The following is a 13,371-nucleotide window of genomic DNA, read 5'->3' on the forward strand; positions in this document are numbered from 1 at the left end:
TTGTTTGTGTTTTTGTTTGTTTTGAGGAAGATTAGCCCTGAGCTAACATCTGTGGCCAGTCCTTCTTTTGCTGAGGATGACTGGCCCTAAGCTAACGTCTGTGCCCATCTTCCTCTACTTTATATGTGGGACGCCTGTCACAGCATGGCTTGATAAGTGGTGCGTAGGTCCACACCCGGGATCTGAACCAGTGAACCCCAGGCCCCTGAAGCCAAGCATGTGAACTTAACCACTCTGCCACCGGGCCAGCCCTTGGTTACTTTTTGATGATGAAAGAGTTGCAAGGATCGGCAACTAGAGCAAATTCTCCTCAAAGTATAGTTTCCTGTGAAGATTTTTTGTGGCCACATCAGATGGGTAAGGTTTTCATCTATGCGTGATCATAAAGCGAGAGCTCTCCCCTTCTGTCCCTTGAACTGGATCATGTTATCACATGCCCTGTATTTTGGTTGGAGTTTTTAATTTCCATATTCTTTGGGTTTGTATTGCCTTGGACAAATGTGTGTAGATTTGTTGTCGTATTATTTTTAAGTAACTTTTTGTGTAGGCATCAAGGTTTCATCGTGTGGGCCTCAAAGGTAGGCCTAGGCAGCATTGTAATGCCTGCTGGTACCGGCCTAGCCGGGTGTCTCTTGAAATGCCCTTTGGGTTCTGAAATTCAGATTCTACTCATGGATGCAGTCAGAGGATTTGTGTATTGAACAAAGGCTGATGGAATATTTAGTCCTGCCAAGCCTGGTCCTTGTTTTAAAGTACAATGTCCCCTTCTTGGTGAGCTCTCCTAACCAACCGCTCTATTAGGAATTGGGGTCTGCCCCCTTCCCTACGGCCCCCACACACCTTATTATCTTTCCTCTACATTATTTTTCTATGGCTCTTCTTACAAACTGACTGACTTGTATAGTGAATTTATTTTTCTGTGTTGTGTTTCTTCCCTCCCCTCCACCCTCTGACTTTCTAGAATGTACGCTCCACAAGGGCAGGGGGTTTTAGCTGTGTTCAGTTTTGTATCCCAGCACCTAGTATGGTGTCTGTAACAGAGTAAATGCTCAGTAAATATTGGAGTGAACAGTACATTGTGTTTCTTAATCAAAAAAGAGGCCATTATGTCAATTGGATGCACCCCTCGGGTTCTTAAAAAGGAAAACTAGGAGCTGATGTGGATTCCTTTGTGCCCTCTAGTCCTGCCTTCAGTGACGCCTGGCGCCCGTGTTCAGGTGACTGGCCTGAGCCGTGTGTGCAGGCCACAGTGCTGCCCCTGCTGCGGCCTTTTGTCCTCAGACCCTCGGCTTTAGTGCAGCACTCAAGCTGATGCCACTGGTACTTTTTACACTAGACTCTTATTTTGACTTGGACCGTGTGAGACCATTTGACTGTTATCCAAAGTGCTCAGTCAAAAATGGACTGACTAATGAATCATTCGATCCCAAATCACCACAATATAGGGGAATGAGAGACTTTGAAGCCAAGGTGTATGTTCATACATCTTGCCATCTCTTCCCAAATATAGTCTGAAAGTTTTTAAGATAAATTGACTTTAACAAATCGTCCTGAGTTTAAGCAAGACCTTTGCTTACTGTATAAGCTGGCAGGCTCCCACAGTGAAGTGCCATCATGATCCTTTCCTTCAACGGGGCATAAAGGACTACCCCAGCCCCAGGGGATTGGCATGATTGTTAGTAGGTATTTGGTCTTCCCCAACCTGGTTTTTCATTAACGATCCCAATATTGGCAGTAACACTGGGGGCTTGTCTCCTGCGGCCCCCGTGTGTAAACATTATCAAGGCTTTCTCGAGGGCTGGGGGAGCTTTTAGCCCAGGATCCCTCTCGGCTCGGGAGAGGATAAACTGCTTTCCTTTGGGGGAAAATTTCTCATCTGTGGATTAGGGGCATTACCCCAGATGGTCATAAAATTTCTTCTCTTCAGTTTTATTATTTGAAAATGTGTAGTAGATGAATGATTTAGAAAAGATCTCTCAAAGGCCAAGGGACCAATTTAGAATTACATCTCTTAGAAGAGTTTATTAAAAGTGTAATAAATGGGTTTAAGGTGCCAGTTATCACATAAGTCTGGTTTGCTTTTTACGTGAATCATAATCTCATAAGGCAACCTTTTCCTTACTGTGTGCTGCTTTGATTTTGTGATAGGAATTCAGTTCATTGTCCTTGCAATAATTTTTGCTCCTCTAGAGGGAGGTGTGCTCTTGAATTCTAATCGTTAACGTGCGGTGCAGGCTGCATGAATGGCGGGCAGGCTGTCGATTGCCGGAACTTTAAGATACGTGGGGTACATAGGACTAATCAAGGTGATCTCTTTACATTCCCCACAAAGAAGGATTCAATGAACTGATGCTGATGCTAGTGGGTGTGTGCTTGGTGGTTGATTCCTTAGCTCCTGAGGAAATAACTGCACAGTAACATTTTCCAAAACTTACGGCTCATTTAATCGGGTTGTTTGTTTTACCTTAAAATAATACACATTCTTCAAGAAGAGAGTAGCAACCACACAAAAATAGACTTCTAAATAGACCGGGAGTCTGACATGCTGTTAGCTCGCTGAGACTCACTTCATGTTTCCAGGCCTCAGTTTCCTGCTCTGTAAAATAAAGATGTTGGAGTGATGACATCTCTAGTCGTTCTGGAGCTGCGCTTTTCAATATGGTAGCCACTGGCCACATGTGTGCTGAGCCTTTGCAGTGTGGCTAGTCTGGTTTGTAAGTAAAATATGCACTGGATTTTGAAGACTCAGTATGAAAAAGATACATAAAGTAACTTAGTAATTCTTTAATATTTATTACTTGTTTAAATGATAATATTTTGCTTATATCGGGTCAAATAAAATATATTAAAATTAGTTTCACCTATTTTTACTTTTTTGTGGAGTAGAAAACTTAAAATTGCGCATGTGAATATATGATATATAGGATGGAGCAATGTACAAAGGAAGAAATGAGCAAGGTTTTCCCCAAAATCTGTCTAGATTAAGATATTCTGTAAGATATTTTTAAAAATTTCATATTCAGGAATATTTATTATTTTGAAGGTTTAAATACAGATAACATATACAGTGTATGAGGGGAAATGGGGCTTCTTAAGAATAAATAAAAGGAGACATTGGTACTGGTTTTTCCCAGCAGTATTTTGTTAGCCGTTAGTTTGCTCCTCAAACTGTCCTACTGAAGGTGCTCATTGGGGCAGGAACGTGGCCCCAGCCTGCCTCCCACTCCACCTCCACCATGACGTGCCTTTTAAATCTCTTGTTTTAGCTGTAGAAAAAAAATCCATGTGATTTTGCATTCATAAGTTCTTGTTAAAAACTTTTCTGGGAAGTTTGAAATAACCATCAGTTAGTCTTGATGCTCCAAGAAGTCATGCCCCACATTTAACCTGAGGTTCCTTGTGGCACAATAGGACCACACGACTGCATTTCAAATCCATTGCTAGTGAGGATAGTGGGGCAGGGTTTTTGCTTATAAACAATAGGATAATAGTATCCCTTATATTGCAGTAAGAATTAAATGAGATATAGTGCAGATAAGTCATTTAGCTACATGATGTTTATAAAAAAATAAGTATTGGTTATTAGTTTTCATTCCATATAAAATGAAGGATAGAGGCTAAAGGATTTTTCTTAGAAAATGTTAACTGTTCTAGGGAAGCATCCATTAAGTCATAACGTATCAAGACTGCCAGAGTACATATGGGATACCCGCTTCATTCACGGTTTGTTAATATTTATGCAGGTGTTAATGGCAGGCCATGTGCTATAACTGAAAAAGCCCCAAATTTTAATTAAGAAACTCTGAATTATAGGGGCCGGCCCTGTTGCTGAGTGGTTAAATTTGTGCACTCTGCTTTGGTGGCCCAGGGTTTCACTGGTTCAGATCCTGGGTGCAGACATGGCACTGCTCATCAGGCCGTATTGAGGCAGCATTCCACAAAGCACAACCAGAAGGACCTACAACTAGAATATACAACTATGTACTGGGTGGCTTTGGGGAGAAGAAGAGAGAGGAAAAAAAGATTGGCAGCAGATGTTAGCTCAGGTGCCAATCTTTAAAAAAAAAAGGAACTCTGAATTCTAGTCCAGGATCTGCTCCTCCTTTTTACTTTATTTAGAATTTGTACCCTGTCTATGAAGAATTTGTCAGTGGTTTTCAGTAAGCAGCATATTCAATACATCAATAAAAAGAGCAAAGCTAGAGCCAGCCCTGATGGCCTAGTGGTTAAAGATCAATGTGGTCCACTTCAGCAGCCTGGGTACGGGTCCCAGGTGAGGAACCACACCACTGTCTGTCAGTAGCCATATGGTGGCAGTGGCTCACATAGAACTAGAAGGATCTACAGCTAGAATATACAACTATGTACTGGGGCTTTGTGGAGGGGAAAAAAAAGGAAGATTGGCAACAGATGTTGGCTCAGGGCAAATCTTTCCCACCAAAAATAAAAAGCTTTTAAGAAAAAAGAGCAAAGCCATTTGGAGGAAGGGAGAGGGTACCATAGCAAAATCCTATAGGCCAATATAATTGTGGCCTGGCCAAGTTTCCCGAGTTGTTGGCAAAGGATCAGTGAGCTTGGGGAAGTCATTTGATGTAAGCCCTTGTCTCCTCATCTCCATAATGAGGAGGTTGAACCAGGTGGCTGCTAAGGCCTCTTCCTTTCCTAAACTGAACTTGCAAGTCAAGCTGGGTTCAGATTCCACCTCCAGTGTTTGCTAGCTGGATGAACGTGGGCAAGCCAAACTTTCTGAACTTTTTCCTTCATCGGAGTGAGGATGGCAGGAGAGTCAATTGGGATGTCAGTGAAGTTCGAAGCTTGACACTTCGGAAGTACTCAGTGTGGTTTCCCCTCCGAATTCTAGGAAATTCTCCTGCAATGCATTCACGTGCAGTGTCACGACATTGCTGTTACTGTCTTCCAAAGTGAAGACGTTTTATTTTACAAACAGGATCACTTGGAACTTAAAAAGCAAGAAATCACGGAGAAAATAACCTTGCCACCAATACTCTGCTTCTGGAATGTTTTTAAGAGCAGTCGGAGGGTTTTATTTCAGTTGGAGATTGAATTCACCGGAAATTGTAAACGGCAAACTTCCACTGAGTCGATCTTAACAGGTGGAGGGCAGTGGAGTGCCATACGGGGTGTGGTGGGAAGTAAGGGTGATGCGGAGAAAGGAGAGGGTGGAGCAGTCCGAAAGCCGAACTGACTGACTTCGCAGTTTTCCGTGGGCCGCCCCGCCCTAGCTTAAAACCGTGGGAGGAGCTGGGGGGCCTTCAGGGCCTTCTCCTCCTGTTGGAAACCGCTCCCAATTCGGGGCAGGAGATCTCAGCTTGCTGCTCGTGGGCTGAGGCGGAGCCGGCTCGGGGAGCTTGCATCCACACCCGACACCTGAGTGGGAGAAGCTGGGCCTTCCCGATGAGGTGGAGGGGTGTGTGCTCACCCCAGAGGGCGTCTCTGGGGCTGAGGCTGCGAAAGGCGCTGAGCACTCGACTCCACTCCTCCTTGGGACCCCAGAGTTCCTCTGGGCATGCAAGCCAAGTTGTAACTAGGATTCACGAGTAGAGTGGTGGTGTTTTCGGGGCCTGGGGGGGAGTTGTTTTTCGCTTTTTGGCCGTTTTTTGCTTGTTTTGTTTTGCTGCTTTCAGGTTCATGGCAGCCTGACGGAGCATCTAGTTACCCAGCTTGGTGGAAAGCCGAGAGGTCACAGCTCTTCCGTGTGTGGAGCGCCCAGCTCTGGTTAGCATTTGCCCTGCCCTCCTGCAGTAGCTTCACTGCTGCTGTCCTGGTTTGTGAACATGTATGAGTTGTGCTTGCTGCTTTTAGCGTGTGCCCGCCAGGGAAGAAAGTGTCCTTACCTACAAAGCAGTGAGCAGTCCCGGGCGTTAGCTGCATTCGCTCTCCCAGCATCTCGGAAGGACCTCTGGCCTTGGGGAGCAGCCTTGAGGAGTCCCGGGGATGGCTCCCGAGTGGGCTTAAACGCTCCCGTCTCTGCAGCCTGGGGATGGGAATAAACTGCGGATTCTCTGTGGTCAGCTCTCCAGAGGGAGGCAGAGTCTCTAAAGGTGTCGCAAGGATGGAAATCCGCCTCTGACTAGAGCAGGCTTGCTGCAGACAAGCAGTCCTGGAAAAAAGAGAAAATCCTTCAAAGATCTTAACAGTGGAAAACGTTTTCATAGCAAAGAATGAACAAGCCTCTATGAGAAGGCAAATGCAGAAAAGGTCTCTGAACAGTTGTATTTTGAGTTTGAAATTTCAGCTGCTTCTATCTGCAAGCCCGAGGGAGGTCCCCCAGCCTCAGTGGGCTCTTTCCAGTCCCACCACCTCCCCAGGAGCCCTCGGCCCTGATGTTGGCACGTGCCAGCTGCTGTCGGTATCCCAGCAAGCAGAGGAGTCTGTTTTCCAGAACTACATGTTTTGAGGGGGAGAAGCGTCAGAGGAGACGTATTGGGGTACTTTGGATATGCTGTTGTAGGCTGGGGGTGGGTGAGGCAGCGCGTGCACCACCCATGCGCGAAGGAAACCCACATGTCTCCAAAGGGTAAAGGACGAAAGTAGAAGGCCGCTCAGGGCATGTGAACTGGGGTGGTGCAGGATCCACTTGGGCCCCATGGCCCTTAGGAATGTGCACGGCCAGTGCCTGTGGATGTTCACAGCAGCGGGGTTCCTCCTGGGCGGACGGAGGTGGGTGAGGACCGGGCAGTCTTGGATTTGGTGCTCTGGCCCCTTGGGCTGCTCTTAGTGTTCGTGCTTCCCTTCGCATCACCTCCTCGAAGCAGGCAAGGAAGGCCCGGAGATCCAGGCCCCCGGAGGAGGCTCGAGGCACCTCCTGACTGCCACCCATTTAGGTGTCCCCAGCTGAGGGCAGGCTGTCACAGAATCTATGCCCTGGATGTGGAAATCGGGTCCACTTTCCTATGGCCTGTTAGGATCTTTCTTGAAGGGATTTTATTTATTTTATTTGCTTATTCTTTTTAAAGATTGGCACCTGCGCTAACATCTGTTGCCAATCTTTTTTTTTCTCTTCTTCTCCCCAAAGCCCCCCAGTACATAGTTGTATATTCTAGTTGCAGGTTGTGCTATGTGGGACGTCGTCTCAGCATGGCTTGATGAGTGGTGCTAGGTCCATGCCCAGGATCCAAACCTGTGAAGCCCTGGGCTGCCGAAGTGGAGCGCCTGAACTTAACCACTCAGCCACGGGGCCAGCCCTTAAAGGGATTTTAGATGCTTTCTGTTACACACGTTTCCAAGACCAGGGGAAAGTGAAAAGTCGTAGACGTGATTGTCAGCACTCTGCTCTAGTTCTGAGGGTCATCGTCTGGCTGTGGCAGCTTGACTGTCCTCTCACGGAAGTGGCCAGGCTGCTCTGGGGCTGCTTTCTGAGCGCCACAGGCCACACTGCTGCTAACCAGCCTCTTAGCCTTCCATCAGTCTATTCTGCGTTCTGTGGTGTTGGGTTTTCTTGAAGTAGAAAATGTGAGCAGCGGAATGAAATATCATCCGGAGCCTTCCCTGGGCTCTGGTTAGTATATCTTTCCCATTGCCTTGTTAGAGAGACTTTGACCACATGGCGTCTGGTCTGAGGTCACAGGTTTGAAAGCTGGGAGTAAATTGTTACAACAGACATAGACTTGCATAACTTAGATTCTTTATCCAACACCCATTCCACCACCAAAAACCAAAATAAAAAATCCCTGCAAACAAATAGAAAGTCAATGAAAATCAACAGTAATAATTCACTCACTCTTTTTTCTTTTCTTTCCTGAATTGAATATTATTCTAAGCCTACGATGCTATGCTGTTGGGGGATATATAAGGGTTATACTTTAGCTCCTGCCCTTGATGTTACTGATTTCTTATGGAATAAAACACACATACATGGGGCCAGCCCTGTGGTGTAGTGGTTAAGTTTGTGAGCTCTGCTTCAGTGGCCTGGGGTTTGCCAGTTCAGATACTGGACACATATACACACACCATTCATCAAGTCATGCTGTGGCAGCATCCCATATACAAAATAGAGGAAGATTGGTGCAGATATTAGCTCAGCAACAATTTTTCTCAAGCAAAAAGAGGAAGATGGTGATGGATATTAGCTCAGGGCCAATCTTCCTCACCAAAAACAAAAACAAAAACCCCACATACACATGTTCTTACATAAAACAGTGAAATAACGTGAGACTTTTTAAAGTGCTAAATTGTGTGGCATAGGCAATGTATGCAAAAATGTGCAGAGGTGGGAACAAACTGTATGGATTGGAGTGGTTGGGAGGGGCTGGAGTTAGACTGAGGGATAGGTAAGTTTGGGTCAGGGAGTAGGAGGGTGAAAAGCTGAGTTACATGGCAGAGCATGATCCTACGAAAGCTGCTCTGGCCGGGTGGCAAAAAGTGTCCCCATGCTTTGGTTGCAAGTAGCAGTAAACCCTGACCATGCGGCTTACACAGTAAGGACAAAATTATTTTTTTAATGTAATAGTTAATCGGAATGGCCCCTGGTCGTGGTGATGGAGTAGGGTCCTGCAAGCCTCTGCTATGGCCAGCGTTGTGGAGGGATAAGGAAAAGTGTAGCAAATTCTAGGGGAGGGTGCTAGAGCTAGGGTGCTAGAGAAGCACTCGGGGGCTCAGACAGCAGCTGTAACAAAGCAGCACAGAAATGTTTCAATACGCTCACAACCAGTATGGCTGGCCCAGCGTGTACCTGCTGGACGTGAGCCCTGAGCAAGGCCCTGTGTTGTCTCCCGCACGCGGAGTTTGGAGGTGGCCCGTCCTGGATGGTTAACCAGCAGTTCAAGGACCTCGTTCTTTGTGGTATTCTCTGCTGCCACTGTCAGGGCATCACATTCTCATGACAATACCCAGAGTTAGAAAAAAGGACTTTTTTTCTTGTTTTTCTTTTTATCAGCCAAAAATATGTCTATCAGAAGTCTCCCTGCAGATTTGCACATGACCTGCGTTGCTCTGCAGTCACTCGCCTGGGAATGGTTGGGGCTAATTGTGACTCTCCTCTTGGGACTGGGATGGGTCACTTCTCCTGAAGCACAGCCACCACCCAGAGGGGGATGTGTACTTGCACAATCTTGGGGTTCTCTCAGGCGGAAAGAGGAAATGGAGCTGTGTGCCTAGCTGGGTTGCGTGAGGTGAGGTGGAAGCAGCACGGAAGGCCTTCTCCCAGCTAGGCTGCATGAGGTGAGGTGGAATCAGCATGGAAGGCCTTCTCGGGTGGAAAAGATTTGACTTAAGCAGTGAAACCATTAGAGTAATGATGGCGACCATTTAGTGAGCACTTGCTGTGTGTGCTGCCCAAAGACTTTACGGGCATCGTCTCACTGAATTCCCACGGACCCCTGAATGAGGCAGCTGAGCGCCAGAGGCGTTACTGAGCCCGCCCAGGTTACACAGGCGGTGAGTGATGGTGTTGGGCAGATGGGGTAATGGAAGTGACAGTTTCATTTCAGTGGTGTGCGGACCCGATTGGGAGGCAGAGAGGTTGACGGCATGGATACCAGGGAGGAAGCTCTGGAAATAATGTTGCGTGGAGGTGTTCAGGGTCTGGACTGCTGGGAAATGAAATTTCGAGCACCTGTTATGTGTGAAGCAGGCAGATGATCTCATTTACCTACTTCATTCTCACAAGAATCCTGTGGGATAGGTATTTTTTTATTGTGGTAAAAAACACATAACATTAAATTTTCCGTCTTAACCATCTTTAAGTACAAGTTCAGTAAAGTATATTTACATTGTTGTGAAACAGATCTCTAGAATTCCTTTATCTTGGAAAACTGAAACCCAGTTCTCACTAAACACGAACCCCCGCTTCCCCTTTCCCCAGCGCTAGGCAACCACCTTCCAGCTTTCTGTTTCTATGATTTTGACTACTTTGGATACTTCATACGAGTAGAATCATACAGTATTTGTCCTTTTATGACTGGCGTATTTTACTTAGCATGAAGTCCTCGAGTTTCATCCATGTTCTAGCATGTGAGAGGATTTATTTTAAAAAGGCTGCATAATTTCCATTGTATGTGTATACCACAAATTCTTTATCCATTCTTCTGTCAATGGACACTTGAGTTGCTTCCAACTTTTGGTTATTATGAATAGTGCTGCTATGAATATGGGCAGACAAATATCTCTTGGAGATCCTGCTTTCAATTCTTTTGGATATATATCCAAAAGTGGGGTTGCTGGATCATATGGTAATTGTATTTTTAATGTTTTGAGGAACCTCCATATTATCTTGTATAATGGCTGTACCATTTGACATTCTCCCCAGCAGTACACTAGGATTCCCATTTCTCTGCATCCTTGCCAATGCTTGTTATTTTGCTAGCAGTCAACCTAATGGGTGTGAAGTGATATCTCATTGTGGTTTTGATTTGCCCTTCTCTTATGATTGGTGGTGTTGAACATCTTTTCATATGTTAGCCATTTGTATGTCTTCTTTGGAAAATTGTCTATTCAAGTCCTTTGCCCAGTTTTTAATCAGGTTGTTTGTATTTTTGTTTTTGAGTTGTAGGAGTTCCTTATATATTCTGGATATTAACCCCTTATCAGGTATATTATTTGCAAACGCTCTCTACCATTCCGTAGGGTGCCTTTTCACTTATTGACTGTTTCTGTTGGGTAGATATTTTTATTCTCATTACTGTAATTGAATAAATTAATAATTGAATAAATAGTTCATATAGCTCTCTCCTCAAAAGCACAGTGAGATGCTTAAGAGACTGTCTTGTCTTTGTATCCCTGTCCTCTACAAAGCACCTGCCTGTAGATGTGCTGAATGAGGGGATAGACTGAGCCTCAGAGGTCGTGTGGCTTTCTCAAAGTCACACCACTACCAAGAGGCAGAATCAGAATTTGAACTCAGGGCTTTTGGATCCAACATCGGTTTTCTTTCTACTCTACCAGTGCTTCTCAAACACTCTCAAATGTCTCCCTAGTCCAAAAGCCTGAGTCTGACCTTTGATTTCATGGGTGAATGATGCCCAGTCCCAACCATTTTCATGGTTAAATCTGGTGACGCTTCTCACTAGTAATCTGCTATGGGAGTTAGCAAATATTACTAAAACACGATATTCATAAACCAAAATAAGCATATCACTCGAGGTTCCTGAGGACTCTGCATTCACATTCATGTTTCTCTGAAGAAGTCTGGCTGCCACTCGGTGCTTGACAAAGTTACGAGGTTCCTTCTGCAGATAAACGCGTACGTAGGTGGGCCAGGAACTGTGGAAACAGTCTGACATTGTCTAGTAGAGTTGAAATTACCATACTGGTGACTCACCACTCCCACTACTGTGTGTATCCCTTGGACCTGTGCTGTCCAATATGGTAGCCTCTGGGCTACACGTGACTATTTAAATTTAAATTAAGTAAAGTTAAATAAACAAAAATTAAGTTCCTCAGTTGCACTGTCACATTTCAAATGTTCACTAGCAACATGTGGCTGTTGGCCACTGTGTTGGCCAACACAGATGTAGAATATTTCCATCGTTGCAGAAAGTTCTACCAGATGGCACTGCCCTAGAGAAACTTGTGCACATGTGCACGTGGAGCCATATACAATGACCTTCATAGGCCCATTGCCTGTAATCACCCCAATCTAGAAACAGTGTAAGTGTCCATCAGCGGTACAATGGGGAAAGCAGCTTATTCACATGATGAAATACTGTGCAAATGCAAATGAACAAAGAGAGGTGCGTGCAAGAAACTGGATGCATCTCACATGTGTAAGATTGAGCAAAAGAAGTGAGACGTGAAAGAATATAGACAGACATCCCAGTCACATAAAGTTTAAAGCCATGCAAAACTCTACGATATTTTTAGTATACTACGGTAAACTAACAAAGCAAGAAAATGATTACCCCAAAGGTTAGGATAATGTTAGGATAGCGGCCCCTTTCCATGTGTTCTTCTTAGAGGCCTACGCTGGTGGTTTCGTGAAGAAAAGATTTGGTTCTCTTAGACTACTGAGAAGGAAAATAGAAAGACAGTGACTGTCTGCGTTAACCAATGCATCCCTGTGAAGACTTGGCTAAGCTAGTGCTATGGACTGACTGTGCCCCAGTTCATATGTTGAAGCCTAACCCCCAGTGTGATGGTGTCAGCAGGTGGGGGCTTGGGGAGGTGGTCAGGTCCTGAGAGTGGAGATCTAATTAATAGGATTAGTGCCCTTACAAAAGAGACCCCGGTGAGCCTCCTGGCCCCTTCCCCCATGTGAGGACACAGAGAGAAGATGGCCACGTCTGTGGATCAGGAAGCAGGACCTCAGCAGACAGTGAATCTTGGTCTTGGACTTCCCCACCTCCAGAACTGTGAGAAGTAAACTTTTGTTGCCTATAAGCCACCCTGTGTAGGGGCTCCTGTTATAGCAGCCCAAATGGATTAAGACAGGGAGCTATTAGTGTTGGGAATTATTTGACTTATTGTTTAAGTGAGTGTGGTATAATTTACCGTTTCCTCCTGACAGGGTGATTTTAAAAGTTTACAGGATTATAGCCATTTTATATTCCACTTAAAAATAAAATCCCATTTATTTACTTCCAGTGGTAAAAGTTTTGACTTATTTCCTATTGCTAGTCATTTGGGGCAGGAAGAAGAGGCCAGGTAAGAACTGGTAAATAAATGTTGTTGAGAGTTGTTGACAGATCAAAGATGCTAGAAACAATAGTCAGTGCTTCGGCCATCCGACACTGTGTTGTCCATTCTGCACAGATTTATGGAGGGATGTATGTGCTGCTTTGCCTTGGAGGGTGTTTCTGTCCCAAGGTGACAGCCACCTGGAGATGTGGCCCAGGTCCAGCTTGAAAAGGTCAGCAAGCCTTGACCAGATGCTTCAAAGTTTGCAGGCGACCCGGTTCAGCCCAGCAGGATTCTAGGATGGAAAGTTGTGTTATTTCAGTTAGTATTCAGTTTCTGGATAAATGCCTTGTCTATAACTCTTACCTAGACCAAAATGTTGGTGAGTGTGTGACTTGGTCATTTTGGGAAGGAAAAGCTTCAGATCGCCTTTAGTAACATGCGGCTCAGCGTTGCTAAGAAACCTCCAAGCAGGTCAGTTTTGTCCAGCAGGGGATTCTACCCGAGCCCATGCTCCCCTCGAATTCTTGGAGCTGCCTCCTTTTGGCTGAGTCCGTGATTAATCCACTCCAGAACACACCAAAAGCCAGCCAGGCCCTGCAGCCTGACTCAGAGGTCAGCCCCTCACCGTCTGCACTTCCACCCCTGACAGCCAGGAAGGAATGCATTTCCAAGACTCCGTGTGTTTGGACTGAGAGCAACCTTATCTGTCCCCTCTGCCTTCCGTGTGATCTCCAGTGGAATTGATCCCTTTTCCAAAGTACAAGTTCCCTGAGAATTAAGCAGTATTCTCGATAT

Source organism: Equus przewalskii, chromosome 19 (assembly GCF_037783145.1).
Source record: "Equus przewalskii isolate Varuska chromosome 19, EquPr2, whole genome shotgun sequence".
In the NCBI taxonomy this organism is placed as follows: domain Eukaryota; kingdom Metazoa; phylum Chordata; class Mammalia; order Perissodactyla; family Equidae; genus Equus; species Equus przewalskii.